The 17,882-nt window shown below is 43.3% G+C and overlaps 1 protein-coding gene across 1 annotated transcript in view; it reads right to left on the reverse strand.

The window, feature by feature from the left end:
- The window catches only part of ATP1B1 (ATPase Na+/K+ transporting subunit beta 1), a 154,450-nt gene that overhangs the window by 122,783 nt on the left and 13,785 nt on the right, over positions 1 to 17,882 (reverse strand). The window lies entirely within an intron of this gene.

A 17,882-nucleotide genomic window follows, 5' to 3' on the forward strand; every position in this document is an offset into this window, starting at 1 on the left:
GGGAAATTTGTAGTAGAAACTGTCCCATTACTACCCTTTGTCCATATGACTCATCTTGATCTTGCTGATATTCACTACTAATGTAATTCCTAAGAAATACACATTTTTCGCTTTAGGCTGCCAGTTTTAGTTCCACCCCCTTCTTATGTACAAATTTTCCTCTAATTCCTGTTGGTGGTACCCTGCCTGGCATGGAGCGAACCATTTCCCCTCACTCACACAAGCAAATCCTGTGCAGCCCTGTGCAGTGGGTATGGAACACCCGCTGCAATAAGAAACTCGTTTCAGAGGCCCCTTGAATGAACAAGAGCTACGGCACAGCCCTGAAGCTAGCTAATGTATGTGGTTCTTTTCTGACCCCTTTCCTCCCCTGGAGGGACAGGAAAACCTTGGGTTAAATATGGCTGCAGTCACTGTGGCTGTATGGCATAAAAGTCAATGGAACGGCATGGTATCAGTCCCCATGATGGCACTTTCAAGGTCTGAAGTTGCCTTTACCCTTTCCTCCCACCTTCAGGGCCAGTCCAGTTACCCCTGTTGCCTGCCAAGCACAGCACTAGTTCTGGTTTCAGCTTCTTACCCACAGATTCACTCACACATGTACGCACGCGAGTGTATCGACATCCGCGTTCATGGCCTGTCTTTCCTTCATTCCCTTCATCCTCATATGTCCATCTCACAGAGGTACTGAGGCTGACTAACTCCAAAGTTACATGCTTCATCCTCCCCATGACCTGCACATCTGAGCAGTCCTCCCAGACGAACTTCATCTCAGAGCTTGGCTCTGGACGGGAATGATGTGTCAGGGGAGAAAGCACAACTTCTTTGTCATTGACAGGGAGGCCTCTGGGTCTCCTTTGACCTAACGCTGCTGGTGAGATGGGCTGTTGCCCAAAACACAGTACTGGGAACAACTTGGAGATCAGGGAAGTGCCACCCTGCAATTTCAGGTCTTCTGTAAGGAGAGAATGACCCTTTGCCTCTATTTGGATCCCAGTTCAGGCTTGAAATTTGAACCCTGAAAAACCAGCAGGGTAGCTGAATCCAAGATCCAGACTTGGGTTTCTCCCTAATCTTTTCAGAGGGGTGCTTCAGGATTTTTCCATGAGACCCCATGCTGCTCAAAGAAGAGCGTTATGGCCTCATCCCATATTGCTGTAGAGTCTCTTACCAAGAGCGTGGTTATGATCCCCTTTTGACCTGGTCACTACAGGAAGACCATTTCTAAAGCAAAATGTATTTTCGCACCAAACTAAGCTAAGAAATAAGATCCTTCTGTATAGCAGCCTATTAGCAGCTTAGAAAAGTATGGTCCATCTAGACTTCAGCCATTTCTAGAAGGTCAAGTTTTGTAATACTTTGGCCCCACAGATATCACTGGGAACTTTGCTCTTGATATCTGTGGGGCCAGGGTTTATTTTAACAGCATTTCATCTCATAAGAAACCAAAAGCACTTCATACATTCTGTGCACACAGGGCTTACCTACCCATTCAGGGAAAGGCTATCTCTATGGGATGACCATGGGCTGACAAGACATCCGCACGCATATAAAATCACCATGTCAAGGCCCTAATTTTTCTGAAAATTTTTGCCTCCAAGAGTTATGCAAATTAGGCAGTTTACCTTCCCTTCCCTCTGGTGGAAAATAAGATAATCAAGAGAGGAATTACAAATGGGACTTGACAAAGTGTGTAATTCTTCAGAGCAATTAGGGCCAAAGCATGGGATAGGAGCTGTGCACTTCACCACTCTTCCATGAGTTCACATCCTAACATCCGCTTGAGAAGTTTGCCACTGCCCTACAAACAAGAAATGGCTGAAACACCTGAAGTATGCAAAGGCCAAAACAAAAATGAACTGTCTCACACACCAGCTCTGTACCTGTTAAGCCAACCCTCTTTTCCGGGACCCAGTCTGATGCCAAGATGATACTGCCATACCTTTGGCAGGAAATCACACCTGAAGAAAGGAGGAGGAGAAGTGAAACAGGGAAGCCACACATTACCTTAGCATAACCATCCTTACGCAGGCAAGCCTTAGGGACATGGGGAACCCACACCTTGTAGTACGGAGAGAAACTTGCCATATGCCCAAGCACTTCACATCCAAATGGTCCACTTTAGTCTCTTCACTGCAGATAATCACTGACAGTCCCTAATCTTGAAGGGATATATATATATATATATGGAGGGGGATATATAAATAGGGAGGGATAATCAGTATATCTATAAATATATATGGTATTTTTCTAAACAAATAACTGCACTCCCATTACCTCATGGGCATATCTTTACCTACAATGGTACAAGAGATGTGGTGGCTGTCTGTTCAAAAGCTCCAGTAAGAAGTGTTTCTGTTAGACAACTTTCTTCTCACTCTGATGTTACAAAAGCAAGGCTGCTGTGGGCTGCATGGTGGTAGTCAGTGGACCTCAACAAGCCATGAGACAGCTCAAGCATTGCTGACTAGTGATTAAGCATTAACAGACATCAGTCAAAAATACAGCAAAAGAGGACATCAGAGAGCAGTGAAACAAGATCCTGCTGCAAAGCTCCAGAGAGGTAGAGAAAACATCACATCTACATGGCAAGCCCCTTTCCCTTCCTACTCTCAGCAAATCCTGCCACCTCTGCAGAAGAGTTCTCTTTGCAAACAAACAACAGGGGTGAGGTTTAGACAAGGGGAAAAACAAATTGCCTTCTCAAGCACAAAATGCAGAACGTAAAAGACAACATCAGCCTGAAGAGTCCAGCAATCCATTAACATAAGCTTACATGAGCCACATTTTCCATGTTTCTAAAACACAACCGAAGTAGCTAACATCTCTTATGTGGCGGGAATCCAGAGAAAGAAGCAAGCCAAAGCAAGACTGGGCAGTCCTCCAGCAGAGTGGTTTAGCTTCAAAAGCTGAAAGGAACTTTAAGGGGGAACAAGAGGCCAATTTTAGATGCTGTTTCACCAACCGTACATGGATTTCCAACCTGATGAGAAGTTCCTCTCTCTGTATTAATACTCCACCATCAGACTATAGTTTAATAAATATGAATGACACCATTTAAGCGACTGGGACAAGTTTCACCATTCCATCAATTAGCATAGCTGACATTGGCCATTTTCAGTATACCCTCTGCTCTGTATACAGGGCAAATTTCCCCCCAACACAGTAACACATCTACTTATTTAGCAGCAGTCTGGGACAGAAAGTAGGGAGGACTGCTTTTGCAAATGAAGAGTGCTTGGGAAATTCTGAGTAAGGCAGAATGTAACTAGCATCTAGTAAGAAGTGGCACAGACATGTATGGATGAGTAATTTCGTGTTTAGAATAAGGCTCTGACAGCCTCTACTCTTGTGGAAAATAACATAGCAGGGAACTCATTTTTTGTCCTACTTGAAAACTACCATTTCCACCAGTACCAGAGCATCTAACATGAGGCTGCTGATCCACTTGCTATTGGCTGAATCTCTTGAGAATCTCCCATCTGTGTTGTTACTCCAGTCACTGATGCTTTTCTTGGGTAGAGCTAATTGGAACATGCTGCAAAGTCGGATCAGCCAGTAGCCAGCTTATCAGCATGGGGCTACTATTTCTTATGGCTGTTTTGCCTTGTTCTTACAGATAACTGGTGATGTGATACAAGTGAGAAGAAAAATACATCTTTAAAATTAAGAATTTCTCCTCTGAGCACACTCAGACGAAAGACGCAGTTTCAGAGATCTTCCTTTTTTTTTAGGAGACACATGGGGGTTGAAGTGATTTTAGGGAAGATATGTACAGCCTTAGTGATCTGCAGTGTGCATGTTGCATTGAGCAGGCTAAAAGGAAAGGGGCTATAAGCCTGCTTATATCAACCCAGCACACAGAGAAGAGCTACCCACCACACAAAAACACTGTCATGGCACATAACTGCGCTGCTGACTGCCTTAGTGAAGGGAGCAAGAATTGATTCAGTTTGGAGACTGAACTCCTGCCTCTATCCAGGAGCAAATGTGAAGGAGTAGAAGCACTGGAAAAAGAGTAGAGGAGTGGAAAGAAAAAAAAAAGGTTCTCTTATTGAAATTGGCAGACAGCTTCCCTGATGTCCTTACATTGGCAAAGAGCCTCCCCTCCTCCTTAGCAGCTGCCCCTTGTTTCAATGTATTAAAAACAAGATAACAAATCTATCCAGAAAAGGCATTTACACAGTGCCTAAAATACAAAGAGTGCCCACACTAATAGAAATCAGAATTTTGTATTGGCTGTTCTTACTTCACAGAGGACCTTGCCCAAAGCTTTTTGAAATAACCATATGCAGAGGTTATGTTATTTTTTAGGAAGGGTAAAAAAACCCCCAACCTCAAAAACCCACTCAAACCCTACATACTTCCCTTTATCCAGCTGCATCATACATAGATGATTGTCTTTTTGGGGTGCACTGCAGAGCAAACACTGAAGACTGCATCTGGGAAGCATGTGGGAGTTTTGTTTTCAAAAATTTGTATTAGAAATCTCTGTTGGAATATAGGCTGGGAAAAGATGGCCCTCATGCCCACATACCACAGCAGACAGCCATACAACAGATACTGAGTCCAGAAGGGCACAGGGAACACTGTTCTCCAAGTCTACACACACCACAGGCTCCACAACATTTCAGAATGACCTATTTTTAAAGCAAAATACTAATGGCCTATACCACAAAGTGAAATGCCAGCACTGTAATGGGCCACAGGAAAAAAGCAGAGGAGATAAGAATTACTGCCAGCGTCCAAGGTCCCTGAAACAGCTGGGAGTTTGCTATGGAAATTCCTAGCTGTTAGCAGGTAAAAGACAAGCAGGACTGGCACATGCATACATGAAAGGAGTGGTGGGGGATCAGATCCAGCTTCACAAATCTGGAAAACAAACCCCACATTAGGGGATAATATCTGCTGAAAGAGGGGATAAGACAGTGGCAAAATGTTAGAAGGAAAAGACGACAGGAGAGAGATCAGGTACAAAGGAAGGGAATGGCTAAAAACAGGGGAAGAAATGGTGGTGACCTGTTTGTTTTAATTGCTCAGCGCATGACCTTGATGACAAGTAAACCTTACCATGTTTTTCCTCAGTTTCCCACATCTGTAAAATAGATATAACGTTTTTGTACCTCATAGATATAAATGCCTCAAGAACCTTAAATGGAAAGTGCTAGAAAGCTATGAAATGTTACAGTGTAAAAAAGCATCACATAGGCATAAAAGAGAAAAGCTAACTCAGAAAATAATCACTGGCATCTGTGGAAAAATGTCATTTTGGGTGCCATGAAGACCTAAGCCATTTATATTCTTAAAAGGAGGTATGGCTGCTGAGAAAAGCAGCGCTTTACCCTTATTACCACTACGGTTCCCAGCAGAGCTTCCTACTGAAAGAACAGATAGTGTAAACAAATAAATGCTGATGTCATGGTGATAGTGATTGATGAAGGAAGATCAGGATCCCATTGTGCTCAGCACTGTGAACACCTGATGATCCTTACTCGAGAGTCTCATATTTGGACTGTAAGCAAGAGACAACACCGGATAGAGTAAGCATTTAAGAGATGTACATACTGCAATGAAATTGCTTTTTCTAATTGAGTTTCATCTTGGTGAAATGATAAGCGCTCCCATCATCCCAGCTTCATCTTTATGCGAATCTGGATCTGTCCATTGTGTATGAAGGCAGCCAGCAATGCCCTGCTGCGTAGGGCAGAGACTGTATCAGGCAATTCGTAGAGCAGTAACTATATGCAAATTATTTTCTCTGCAGTGGATGACAGCAAAGAAGGAATTTTTGGCAACACCCTCTCCAGGTTTTTTGCTATTCTCCAGGGAATCTCTGCCTAAGTGAAGGGCACTTACAAGGTACATTATTTCCTTATTCCTGCAGCTTGGGCATTATTTTGCCTGCAGCGCTGCAGGGATCTTAGCATGCAGCTTTGGACTTTGCCAGTCAGCTCACTGGAGCACTGAAGCAAAGCCACGAAGTCAATGCAGCAAAAATGCTGATTGTACTACGGTCCGGGAGAGGTGCTATTCATATTCAACTCACGGCAGAGCCTGTTACAACGTCATAAATCCTCCGTAGCAGCAAGAGCTGCTGTCTCCGCTTTTCTTGCACAGCCTATTCTCAGCGCTGTGCGTCATGCTCTCCTTCATTACCCTCCATCACTTCTGCACAGTTCAGGCTGACTCTGAGATCTGGATTTGCAGAGTTATGAGTTAGCAAAGGCCTTTTCCACCATGACCCAAAGGCCACAAAAGACAGGGACTTTCTTGCTGTCAATCCACATGTTTGTGCTCTGAGTAAATTTGACATAAGGAATATGGATTCCCCATGGTGCCAATATTAACAACAATTTTTGGAGAACAACAGCACTTTAAGTGGGAGAAAAGAGACAAGGCTCTTGGAAGAAATAAAAGCAGCTGTAAATGTCAAATTCATTCAATATCAGGAAATCATGTACCAAGAGAGACAGGCTCATAGTAGGTATTATAACTGCTGGGTAAGAAACAATTTTTCATTTTCTGCTGAATAGTTAGAAGCTTTTCCCCCCATCTTCTTCCACAATAGGACAAGACAGAGACTCACGTGAGTTTTCCTATGAAAAGATAGAGAGCAAGAAGCAAGAAACAAATAGTTAATAGCTGGGGAACGTGGGCATTTGCTTGGGGCTGCAAGACATCAATTGTCAAATCCATAGTGTGACAGTAAATTAACAACTGAGCTTACAGCATCAGGCCAGAAAGATCAAAAATGAGCAGGAACACAAAGAGGCAAAGTAAGTGGCTAGAGTATACAGAATAGTCTAGTGGCAGAGCCAGCTTGACCTGTGACTAAATCCAGTGTGTCAGGATTTATTAACCCAGGATTCCAGGATTTATTAAACCAGCTGAACTGCCGATATGCTGAAGCTCAGGTTTAAATACATGAAAATACTGTTGGAAGGAAGATATAAAAAGGGTTTCAGGCAATTAGCACAGTTCCCTTATTGGGTGCAAGGTTGCCAGGGCATCTGGAGAGTTGCAGCACAACTGGGCTAGGGACAGTGATAGTTCTCCAGGCAATTGGTCTAACCCATTGCTGACATAAAAGAACATTGATGCACTCTTTTTAGCTGCTGGGTTTTGCATCCTTCATAAAAATAACAAGGTGAGAGCTGGCAAATGTGCCTAATATAGGCTGAGAAACACGCTTTGACTTTCACTGCATGTGTGGCATTCATCTGCATCTGTGCTGCTAAATATTCTAAGGTCACAGAGACAGGGCATGGCTCCTACACTGAAAAATATACTGTTTTTAATATAACACTTTGAAGGGGATAGTGAAAAAGAGAGCTGCAGAGCAGAGGAGTGCACAAATAGCAGAATAACAGCAGCTTTGATGCTGTTACCAAGTTCCTCTGATCACAAAGATATTACATTGTCATGCACTGTAACTTATACTTTCTGTTTGAGGGTGGAAAAATGAGAGGTTGTACATTCTCTATCCTTGGAGATTTTCAAGACTGGATAAAGCTGTGAGCAACTTGGTCTGATCTTCAGCCAACCCTGATTTGAACAAGAGGTTAAACCAGAAACCTCCAGAGGTGCCTTCCAACCTGAACCATCCTGTGCCCACTGCACCACGAGGAAGGTGAGGTGTTGCTGCCCACAATTAGTAGAACAGTGACTTCTGGCCCTTATTTCCTTCAGCTGGTGCCACATGTTTGATGGCTACTGAAGACAAACCCTTCCATTTCCCATGCTTCACCAGAAAGCATCACTGGGTACAGAGGCAGCTTAACCTAGTAGTGCATGACTTATCCACACAAATTTCTAGTTAGCTTAAATCATGAGCTCCAGAACCAATGTATGCTGACACTTTGCATTGTGCTGTGTGGACATAAAATTTAGCCAAGCATTTAAGTAATGAGCAGAAATTTCTCTTAATCACATCACATTCCCTTGAAGGTAGTCACAAAATACAAGCACAAACTATTCCACTAGTGCCTGTCATGCCTGCTTTTGTAATGCCTCACCTTATGAACTACTCAAACACATAACTTTGTTTCCAGAGATTTTTTAGATTTCTGCTGATTCTTTTTCATCCTTTGCATGTCTATCTTTACATATACTGGCGACTCTTCATTTTCTCTTCATTTATCCATATAAAGCAAATAATAACACCGAGGTTATGCACTCTCAAGGCTACTCTTCCACAGACCCACAGTGTTCTCTGATGATGAGCAGCAGCTGTAAATATGCTAAAGGTGAGAAGAGAAAAGGGGAGTCTGCTGCGCTAATAAAGCTGTTGGAGCTCTCAATGCAATAAAATAATCTAGAGCATAGCACAAAGAAAAGGAAAGGATGCATTATTCTGTGGATGAAGTTGACAAGCTATCAGAATTTAATGTGATTAGAAAAGCTAAACGCTGTAATAGCTGTGTAGCATTTTGCTGCTTCTTGATGAGCACAGTTACTGCTGGGATCTAGCATGGTGTCAGGCACACCAACAAAATACAAAAGTGCTCTTATAAAAATGGCCTGCCATGTGGATGGGCATGAGGCATGATAAGCTGTATGTGGTACAAAGGTAAATCTGCATGTTTGAAAGCTGAGAGCAAGCTCAGGAACTTCATGGTTCAAGCATGTAAAGACCAGATGATACTGAAATCATGTTTCAGGAGGTCTCAGTGCCGCTTCTTGTGGTGAGGAGGAGGAGCTGATCTGTCCCAGACCCACAGAGAAGCTGAAGTAAGAAACAGGCAATCTGAGACAGTAGTGATCATCATGACTGCTTGCAACAACAAGAGGGGTTGGGGGGAAGCACATCATGGATCAGAACTAATTATGGCAGTGTGGAACTACTGCAAAAAAAGGTATGGCCTCATCCTAAAGGACTAGGGGTACCAGCTTTTATGAACTTGGGAGTACAAAAACCTGTACCTATACAGAAGGGTGCAGAATAGGTCAAGCAAATATATTTTTCATTTTATGCAAACTCTATCAGAATGGTATCTGAGCCAGGGCAGTGTCAAATCCACTTTTCACACACACTGAAATAGTTCACTGCCCAGTTGAACTGCAGGACTATCAGAACCTTTGTTACCTGGCTGTGCTTTATTTGTTTGAACAGATACAATGACTACAGAGACTGGGTGTCAGATATTGTTGCACTCTCTGTATTCCAATTTTTTGTTTGAAACCCCAGATATTTCCCAGGGGAAGGCAACCTTCCTGTGAGCTGTCACTGTGCTGTCACATCTGCACAGCAGGTGAGCAGGAGCTGCTCCTAATTAGCCGAACAGAGTAACAACAAGGATGACCTCCAACCACCCCCTGCTTACAAGATAATGAAGCAAGATTTGTAAATGCCATGTAACGAGGGCCTTGACAACAGCAGTTGCCAGTCACGCTTGGAGAAAGTCTATAATCCCTTTACAAAGGTGAGGAACCTGTAGCATGAGGAGGCAGATCTGACCTAGCTTTCATCCACCTGGCTGAGGTATGCACAGCAGCAAAGATGGCGAGTCTTAGACAGCAGCATGAACCAACGGCCATGGAAATGGGCAGGGACGCAGGTGGTTTGGTACTCTGTGGTGCTTGCACAGGGGGAGGGGAACTCCCAGGCAAAGGGGAAAGAGAAGAGAGACGTGGGCAGAGCAGCAGGGTCTTTTCTGAGACTGGACAGACAGACCTCATTTGGCACAGCCATGGAAAGCCACATTTATCATCCACCCACATGGACTCTGGGACTGTCGGCTTGAGCTCTCTCATTAGCAGCTTCATTCCTCATAGCCAGGAAAGAGGGGTGGCATGTGGGGAGGAAGGACGACAAAGCAGCCCTGGGAGCTGGGAGGACACAGGGACAACAAAGCGGGGTGAGACAAGGGAGCTGGATTACAACAGCAGGAGCATGGGATTGTCTCAGTGCGAATGCCAAGGAGCTACTTCTGGAGCAGGACAATGTGTCCTGCAGTGACAGGGTTAATTTTAAATTGGCAGAGAGCTTCTGGGACTTTTTCACTTCCACTGTCAAATCTCTGGGGCTGGCAGTTGCTAATTACAATAATGCAAGGTGACAGTCACATGAGGAGTGGTGGATGGCTGAGCGGGGCTGGAAATCCAGAAACGCAGATCACAATGAATTATAGTGACAGGATGCAGAAGCCCCTTCCTCAAATCTTCTCTTTCTCTCTACCCCCTTCTTCCCCCCACCATCTGCACCACTACAAAAGCAAAAAAAGTAAAGAAAAGAGAAATCATTCTTATGACTAGAATGCAAATGGACAGAGGGCACTGGGAGCTGGGCTGGGAGCTGGGTTTCAATGGCTACGCTGTCACTCCAGCTATCCAAATTCACAAACCATATGGCCAAAAGGGACCAACTAAGCATCTCTTTTCATTTCCCACATTGCATGGGCTGCCAGATAGCACCCGGCTTTAGTGATTGTTAAAGCAAGATTATTCTGAATGCTTAAGATTTTATTTTGATACAAAGAAGCCTGCACAAAGAAAGTACAAAACCTGTATAAAACAGCATGAGCTTTGAGAGTTCCTACTCAGCATTCGGTCTGCACTGGCCTCAACGGTCATGCAGAGATAGGGTCCTCCTAAGTCACGTTCTCACCCCTTCTCCCCCTTATCTAGCTCAGAGAAAACTGGTTTTGGCTCAGTCCCATTCCCATGACCAGCAAGTGAATTACAGCTACCGCCACTCTCACATCAAAGATCAATTCAGCCCTGACCTCAGACTTACCCTGTGGGTCTGTGCAGAGTTATTATGAGTGATTAGTTCAGATTTTCCCCTCCAGCATTTCACAGCAATGTTATGATCTGTAGGTCACAGTCTATGCTAGAGGAAGCCATGTGAGAACTTTCTAACGATACCAAAATCCTGTGAAAGAGAAACCTGCTCACCATCCACAACGGCTGGGTTCCATGAGAAGGATCACAGCTGACTGACCTCTTAACACTGTTCAGTTGGACGGCTACAGTCACACCCCTGGAAAAGGGTGGCCCATATTAAGCCCCAGGTCAGTAGTCCATGAATTTTGAAAATGCTACAGCTGGCTGCTGTGGTCTTTTCCGAAAGGTTTCCAATAGATTAAACTGAAAGAAAAGGTAACTGAGCCGTACATGGAAACAAGCTTTGTGTAAGACTTAGAAAATAAACAAAATAGGACTTGCGCCTCTTTTGTATCTCTTCTCAGATTATGAAGAATACCTTCAAAAATACTTTGACTGCTTTTTCTAACTTCTTTTGCATTAGAATTTAACATTTTTCCTACCCATTTTATAACAACAGACTTTCTCAATGCTTCAAGAATCAGCTGAAGCTACACAACTTGAGGCCAAACTTAAAACAAATTGAGAGATGGAGAAGGTAATTTTCATAGATCTGTTCAAAACTCTTTATGCATTAGGTTTAGTACCAATTTTACTCAAATGTCCAACGAGCCCACTGGAGAAGAACTCTCTTTCTGAAGGAGTCATATAAAGTTTTAGAATATTTCTGCCACTGATGACTACTCTTCCAAGAAAGCTCTCCAGCTATATCAAGTAGGAGCCATCAACTTCTAGACAGCACAGAGATAGCCAAGCTTGAATTTAGCCCAAAGACTAAATATAAAGCTATTATATTTTAAAAAGATGAGGAGATCTTCGATGAAAAGGGGGATTCAGTTACTCAGCTCATGTATGAAAAGGTCCTGGTAAAATGCTGCCTGCTAAATCTGTAAGGACATTCAGCACTGACTCAGCCTGAAGCATTTGGCTCTCTCCTGAATCAAGGCCACCTGAATTTCCTGTAGCCCCAAGGCTTTTTTCTTCTCTTTTGGCAGCTTCACCTTCAAACACTGCACCCTGCCTGACTAGGCTTAATACGGGACTGTAGCTAGAGACCTGTTATGGATTTTAAGCATACACGCTAAAAGAAATAGTGATAACAACAACAGCTACAGCAGTAAGACCTTTTTAGCAAAGAGTACTAGGAAAAAAACACCTAGCTTTTAGCAGTGACATGTAATTGGAAAAATACCATGCCCTGTCCTGACATTTGAAACTGTAATTGCAAACGCTCATCAAATTGGCTTTTCCTCATTGTAATGATCCTGGAAGAGTCACTGTAATTGCAACAGCTCTATAATTTGCAACAACTTTAGGGAATGAATTTATTAGCACAAACGGTAAGAGTTACTAGAACAGCGCAACTTTTACAGCCTGATGTGCAGAGTGGGGAGGAGCAGTTCTATCACTGTTCTGACAAAAGCCTGTATTACAATGATTAAACCATGCAGGAGGTGAAAGAGCAGGAATCATCTAACTTCTTCTCTACTAGTGGACCCCCCCCAAAAAAATGCATCATTTTCTGTTCATAAGCTGTGCATGACTTCTTACTATATGTACATAATAGCCAAGTTACACAGTTCCTCACGCCCAGATTTGAGGAATGGCTGTATCGGAACTGCTTAAATATCCCCTAGTGAATCTATTTGAAATTATTTCTGGGGAGAGATCTGTGGAAGTCAGTAACGATGCCAATAGGCTCCTGGGTTTTATTTAATGGCAGACTATTCTCTGTAGACATTCTAGGATGTTTGCACAAACCCTGCAGTTGATAAGGATGTCTCCTCTTTCACAATTTAGCTCTTTTCCTTGCTCCAACTTTTTCCTGCTCAAAGTTTTGTGTGAGGTTTTTTGGGGGTAATCTGTTCTAGGAATGGTGATCAATCTATGGAATAGTTGTTCACCAATTACTTGAAAACTACATTTTCAAAATATTAGATTTCAGAGTTGCAGATGGAAAAGATTTATCATGGCATCTAGCTGGTTCCCCAGACCAGGAAAATTTGTTTCAGTTGTTTCTTTACTAGTGTTTCAGTGCAGCTTCCTTACCCTTTCCTCAGAGACTTTATGACTTAAGTTTTGCATTTCCTGTTTGCTTCTATTACTTAAGCCATGATTTAATACTACACACACAGGCAGGAAGCTGTTACGAAAGTAATCCAAAAGGCTTATGATAACCTTGGAAAAACAGCACTGCAGCTACTGCTTTTTTCTCCACAGCAATATTCCAGGTGGTATCATATCAGGATTTGCTACAGCTACTTCCAAAGAGAAAAGAGCTTTGCAGTATCCTCTAGTATCACCGGATCTTAAGTAGTAGCTTCCCTTTTACAAAGAAAGAGCTATGCAAAGAGGAAGCTGAACCAACGCCTCTGTAGGGAAGCAGCAGGAAGAAGGGGTTGGGAAAAGGTACACTTTCCCAGGGCTGCAGTCTGATGCTGAAAGTCTAGATGCTGGAGTTTAAAATCTGTTTCTAGCCCTGAGGTACTGGCGGAGATTGGGCAGATCACTGGACCTACCGTGTAAAATAAGGGGGTTTTAACCCTTCCTACTTTTCAAGAAGGTGATTGAAATTAATCAAAGTACTTTCAGAACATCAAGTGAAAGGTACTGGAAAAAATGTCATTAACAGTAGGAAGCCTTGACAAATGAACTCCAGCCTTCACCATACACATTACTCTGAAAGAAGGTAATAACTTTGAGCTAAAAAGTTGACAAGGATATATCTTTGCCCCTTGTGAAACACAGCTTTCTAGCAGCTTCATCATTCTCCACATTACCAAGGCTTCTGTAACCTCATTTAAAAAAAAAAAATAAGGCATCCTGAATCCCCACATTTTTATAAAAATTGACAATGCAGGAAGCTTATAAAAAAAAAAGTCATGCTGCAAAGATGGCACGAAAAAGTAATCAGCAATTGAATTCAATTTACAGCTCCCAGATCATGCAGCCTCCCTGACTCATCCAAGCCACTCCGCTTTATCAGAACTGCCAGCATCACTCTGAGACAGTGTGTAATAAAATATGGAAAATGTGTTCAAAATGTGCGACCTCACTGATGCAATGAGCTGACATGAAAAACACTTTCTTCTCATTGTGAAATCCCATGATGTGGTTGCATTAGCTTGGAAGCAGACGTGTATTTCTACTGCCACTGCCGCTGCTATACCTGTTCTGTGCGCAGAGGACTTCAGGGCTCAGGGGATACACAGCCTCCTTCACCAGTGCAAAATGCAAAACTTCACTGCTGGCTACAGTCCTGAGTAATATGGGATGGAATCACTCTTTTGCCCCCAAAGGTTGAAATGCTGAGAGATAACACCTCTTCTGCCCTCATAGTGGGGCAAAAAACTCATGGTTGTCCATGAGTCAGACCTTTGCAGATGGACGAACTTCAGCAGCACAGCCACTCCAATAAAACCAGATGACACTACTTTCATGCAAACCAGTTTTGTAGACACAGGTCTAGTTGTACCTGTCACTGACAAAGTCTGAACCCTTGCTATTCTCATTGCAGCTCTACTGTCTCTGTGTTTGCCAAATAATAAATAAAGCTTTTCTGTTCCTTCTCCTATTTCAGTATAGAGCTCGGGTGCTAAAATAAAAGCTGGCTACTGTTATTCATTTGAATAGTACTACTGCATCTGTGATTTTAGTTCAAAGCACTGCAATCTCCCTGCATTTCATGACTGTAACATGGCATGGTAAGAGAATACTGCAGCATTTCTCCTAATGGCTCCAAAGCACTAATAATGCCTGCAGTGCTAAGCAATGCTGCATCTAGTATCTGCAGCAGAAGAGAAACACAGAATAATTCAGGTTGGAAGGGACATCTCTCTTAAGGCCTCTATTCAAACCATGCTCAAAGCAGAGCTAACTTTGAAGTTAAGCCAGGGAGGGGGGTTATCAAGAATAATCACTTTGATCCGCTATTCTTGGGCAAGACAGAAATTAAATACTTGTTTGTGTGGATTAGATGCAGCATTTCTGAGAACTGATAGGGAATAAAATTACCAGCCAATATAGATCCCATGGCAAGGAACTAACAATGAAAGGTTGGTCTTAGCACCTCATATTTACTACCTCATTGACACCTTCTGCTTTTTCAAAGATTAGATGTGCAAGGCATGCAGCTGACGTATTTAATGTCAGAGAGGGACTAATTTTTAAATATCGTTGAGTTTTCTCCTAGTGCAAACTTGAGCTGAAGCCAACCAAGTCACCAAGCTGTAGACTCTTCTAGCCACTGGCTTTTGACCTGCTATGCCTGATTCACTGGTCAGAACAGAATAAGGCATAGTGGTTAACATGCCAGTGAGTCAATGGAAACACAGCTAAAATTGCAGCCCTCAGCACTGGCAACATCAGTGGAATTATCTGGGTTGGAGCAACGGCGTGAAATGTTAGTGAAACAAGTCGCATGTAGCCTCAGCTTTGCTCCATGAACCAAGCAGCTGTGAACTGCAGAGCTGAAGGAGCATTACTCAGAAACCAAATTCATGTACGCACACTCTTCTCTTTTTTTAACCTCTACAGGAATTTTCAAATCACAGTTCCTCCCACTCAAAAATACCACCCTTCTCCAAGGTGACTAAAAATCATCATGTCCCTCCGGTAAGAAATTCTGCTCTCTTCTGGTTTTATTCAGTATCAGAATGAAGCATGAAATTTAATATTAAAAGTTCCCAGAAAGCACTGGATCCAGAAACACAGAACAGTTTTTTTCACAGTAGATTTTCAGGCAGTCCCTGTTCTGGACATGTCTGCATTGCCACGACTGCCTCATGGAGCACATCTCTCGTGTTCACCGTCTTCCCTGAGCAGCTTTTCCCCCGCAGCCAAACCACTTCTTGATCATAGTGCAGCAGGGAAGTGCCACCCTATCCACTAACTGGGATCAGGCAAGGTAGACTGTATGTAGGAAGTGTCGAGACCTCAAAGCTTCACACGTGTGTGAAAGGTAGGCAAAGGAAGACTGCCCTACTTTCCATAGAGCCCTCCTCCCCCTTCTCATCCTCTCTTGCCCCTGATTTTGTGGGGGTTATGTGAGGACTTCCTTCCAAGGAATGGTGCTTGTAAAGGGTTATGTGAGGTGAAGATCATATATGTATGATAATGTGGTGCTTCCTGCTAAAACATCTTCCAGAATGCCTCTCAGGCATATACAGCAGTGTACAGTGCTCCCAGATGTTGACTACGTGTCTAAGGAAGTACAAGGGGAAAAACATACACTATTGAGTTAGCTGAAAAAACTCATGAGCAATCGTGCAGTTCAAGTCTGCATGCTGGTGCCCATCGGGTAACTATGGGGGTTTTAATTTTAAATTTCCTCTCTCTTTAGACTTTGGCTACCTGTGTCCCCTACTGTCAACTAAAATCTAGAGGAGGGCAGCTCCAAGGAAAGGGCTGTTCTGCACTGTCTCCATAACCCTCTTCCCCAGGCACCTGGGGCTGCTATGCTGGAGGTGAGGCATTGAGCTAGATCAGCAACTCTCAGCTGCCAGGTTCATTTGGATCTGCACTGGCTGTGAGCATGGACAACTGAGATACTGCTGCACTGTGCTCCTGGGAAAGAGCCCAACCCACACTTACAGTTTTGTCAAATAAGGCTCTGTTACAAAAAAAGTCATTAGATAAAGGCACAAAAGCAACTGGTCAATGAGGCTGAAGACAGCTTTTGAGATCTAGGACTCTTAGTAAAGGCACCCACCTCCTGGGATGCTTATGCTCCTGTAAAGCAATGACCAGCTATAACGTGTTTGGAGATCCCTAGAGAAAAGCAAGTCCACTGCTACCCATTGCAGATCTTCTTTCTGATAATATCAGCAACAAAATAAAGGCTCACACACTCTGTGTGTGTGTGTGTGTGTGTGTGTGTGCACGCATGTGCACGGCCCAAATGGAGAAGAGGGGTAGTGAAAAGAGTGGAGGAGAAACTTGCAGCAAGAAACAGTCTCTGGATCCTTTGCAGTGATTTCACTGGAGACAGGATCTGAATCTGGAGCCATTCCAAGGGTCACACATTTCACTAGTAACACAGCATAGGCAACATACGCAGATGTAGACTATGTTAGATTGACTTTGGACTGTCTTACTTATCAAAAGATGTTCAAGTCCCATAGTTTTCTAAGGGTCAAGTACACAGTTAAGTAAAGCACACCATTCTATGCTCTCCTGAATAGGGTGGTTTCCTTATAAAGAAATTATCTGAGGATGTGGCATATAAACACATTTCCAAGTGACAAGCCAGGTTTTTAATTTGCAGCCCAGCAGTTCCTCAGCAGTAGCCCCATGTCTCTAGCCCATGATAAATGCAAGGTAGCTTAAGGGGCCTTGCTCAAAGATTTCAATAGGCTATGGTGACACAGGAAGCTTATCTCACCGTAACTTGCTCATGTGCTTTATCCTCACATTAACACATCTGTTGTTTTACAGTGCTCACACACAGTCGTAGCAAAATCAGTTCTGCATGGAATAAGCCGATGACCTGCTTTTCAGGGTGGGCTGTTTCCATGCCAAGCCAGAGTCTCAGTCATTCGGGCTCCACTTTCCCTCCAACCAAACCAAACCAAAATGTCTAAAGGATTTTTTACCACAGGAGCAGTGAATTCCCCCACCTTGCCCGATTTCCTTCTTTCTAGGAACTGGCAGAATCATGTCACACATATTTAGGGAAAAGAGGGTGGGGAGACACATACATGATCACATTTCATTGCATGTTACTAATGATGGAAAATGGCAACTTCAAATAGAGCTTTAATTTCAAATAAAGTAGTTTTCAAACTTAACTGCTGTCTTGAGGATAAAAGTGGGATGTCTGCGACAGTTGTACTACAATGTGTATCTTGCTCTATACAGTAGCTCTGCAGCAAGGGATCACAGATGGTTTGTGGTGCTGGGAAGACCCTGCTCTTGGGGCCTGCAGACTTACTGTACTTGCAGAATTCCACCTTAAAAGTAATTGGACGTGTCTGTAACTCTGAGAAGGTTTGCAATGACACATTGCACTTGGATCTGGAAGCATAACATCTGGAAGCCAAATGTTAGAGGCGATATAA

This window comes from Balearica regulorum, chromosome 1, assembly GCF_011004875.1.
Source record: "Balearica regulorum gibbericeps isolate bBalReg1 chromosome 1, bBalReg1.pri, whole genome shotgun sequence".
Lineage (NCBI taxonomy): Eukaryota > Metazoa > Chordata > Aves > Gruiformes > Gruidae > Balearica > Balearica regulorum.